Source organism: Triticum aestivum, chromosome 1D, assembly GCF_018294505.1.
Source record: "Triticum aestivum cultivar Chinese Spring chromosome 1D, IWGSC CS RefSeq v2.1, whole genome shotgun sequence".
NCBI classification, from domain to species: Eukaryota; Viridiplantae; Streptophyta; class Magnoliopsida; order Poales; family Poaceae; genus Triticum; species Triticum aestivum.
In genome coordinates, this window is record NC_057796.1 from 80,668,358 (window position 1) to 80,671,070 (window position 2,713).

Below are 2,713 nucleotides of genomic sequence, written 5' to 3' on the forward strand. Positions count from 1 at the left end.
GAGTACGAGGGTTCAGCGGTTCGCCGCGGTGTGAGGCTGCCGTCGCCGCAGAATAACAGGGGGTGTGGGTGAGTAGAGGGATGGCTTGGCCAGTGGTGGGAGTAGTAGGGGGCGGTGAGGCCTCCGCCGCATCGCAGCTGGCCACGGGAGGCAGGAGCATGAGGCACGACCGGCGCTGGTTTAGGCGGCTAGAGCAAGAAGACCAGAGGTTGAAGAAGCACTACGGCCATTGGATGGACATCGTACGGTCACTGGAGCTAGAATCGTGCATATTGACTAAGTTGACAAAGCCCTCCGTCCCCGTCAACTTAGTAGGCCCACAAGTCAGCCTGCCACTATACTGGGTCCCAGCTAGCAGGGGGAGTATTCTTTTTTGTGCGTAATAAGGAGGCACTTCCTTGCGTGCGAAGATATAGCTGGTGGGTCCAAGCAGTCAGCGGCGGTAACGTTTGTTTTCACAAAATACAGAGGCCCTTTCGGTGGGTCCCAGATGTCAGGAGGAGGAATCATTATTTTGCGCGTAATAAGGAGGCATTTCCTTGCGTGCGGCCGTGGACCTAGCTGTCAGCCTCTCCACGTACAGTCCACTTCAGATGCATGTCGGTCGTTGACCACGTTGACCAGGCCGCGCCTAGAGCACCAGCGCGGTGGACGACGGCGAGGCCTAGGAAGGGAACGACACGGAGGCAGGGAAGACTCGGCAGTTATTTCCCACGCGGAGGGGAGTACGACTGTACGAGGGTTTACTGGTTCGTCTGTGTAGCGACCAGACCTCAAATGGCCTGTGCTGCTGTGCACCAGTGTCGTCCCTGGATCAGTAATGCTGACACGCACAGTACAAATGGAGGATTTATAACAGAGTAGCAATCACACACTTATTACATCGAATATCTCCGAAGAGATTAAATATAATAAACATGGCTTAAGGCCATCTAAAAACGATAACAGCGGAAGGCTTGGAAGATAAGTGAGTCCATCAACTCCAGCGGCATCACTGAGTATAAGACCACGACCTAAAGCACCTTACTCTTCGTCTGAAAAGTCTGCAACATGAAACGTTGCAGCCCGAAAACGGGTCAGCACATAGAATATGCTGGCAATGTAACACATAGAGAATAATGAACAATAATAATGCTATACTATATCATATATGGCTGGTGGAAAGCTCTATGGTTACAGTTTTGCGAAAAGCCAATTTTATCCTACTTCAAAGGAATAAATTTTATTTAACTATCAGGGTGGTTGAAACATTGAGAAGGTACCTCCAACTCAATCCCAATTAAGTGTCATCATTAACCCAACAAAATTAATTATAAGTATCACGGTGATGAGATTCAAATGATAAACCAGGTACTAGATACTCAAGTTGTCCATAACCGGGGACACGGCTAATCATGATCAGTTTGTACACTCTGCAGAGGTTTGTGCACTTTTCCCACAAGACTCGATCGCCTCCGCTTGATTCTTGCACTGCATGATGTTTGAGAAACGGATGACCGAGACACAGTCTTTCAGAAACAGTCACTCTTTACTCCGGGTGGACCGGTACACCTACTTTCCCCTACATCTGCTAGTCCACCTCTTCAAGAGATCCTGTAACCTACTCAGCTATGCTAGAGCCCATAATAGCTTGCGGCTGCACACGGAAGTTTCTAGCATGAAATATCTTATGATCCCTTCGAGCCTGGGTGGCGGACCTTATACATACAGACAACACTGGGTTCTCCAGGTGTCTCAATCCACCCAGATGTGAGTTTTAGTTGCCACCTTAAGTTGAACCATTATTAAACACTCACATCTGTCATGAATATCTCTCAAACCCAATCCACGTCTACGCATAGCATGGCGATATAAAAGCAACGTAGAGATAACTCCCGAGGGTTTGATAAAGAACAGGTAATAGGTACTACCTCAACTACTTCCCAATACCCACAATTTAATTAGATCCTAATCATGCAATGTGTTTGAGGAAATAGATCTAATGCAAGAAAACTGGGTATGAACGGGGTATGATCAAAGTGTTACTTGCCTTGCTGATGATCCGCAAAAGCTAACGAGTCGAAGTAACAAGCGGCACACTCCGGGTATTCTATCGCAAAACAAACGAGCACACAATCAATACTCATCTAATGCACAGGTAAAACTCGATAGAAGGATCCAACCAGAAAGTTCAACTTAAGAACTCCGGTTTGCCAAAAGAATCAACTCGAAAGAAGCAACGAAAGTCAAAAGGCTAAAGAAAGAAACTTCGTTTGCTAATCTGGATCTAGGTCAAATTTTACTATGGCAAAATCTTGTTTGAGTAGGTTAAACGGAAAGAGAATTTCGAGACGAAACTCTAGGCGCTTGAATCACCTGATTCCGATAAACGAGCGAGAAGTTAAACAGAATCGAAGATTTGATCAGAAATCGAATCTGAGAAAATAACGAGAAAATCCGACGAAAAAGAAAAACGGACGAACGGTCAAATAACGGACGTTCGTTAACAGAGAAAAACCGATGAACGCGTTCGTTAAAACGAACGGTTCGGTGAACGCTCGTGAAATAAGAAAACCGAAAAAAAACCGATCTAGGTTTTTTTTAAAAACAATGGGTTTTTTTAGAAAACCGGTCAACTCGACGAACGGCGGCGGCAGTACCTCAACGGGCTCGCTCCGGCGAGGGGCTCCGGCGGGGTGCGGGCTCGGCGCGAGGGCGGCGGGGGTGCGGGGCT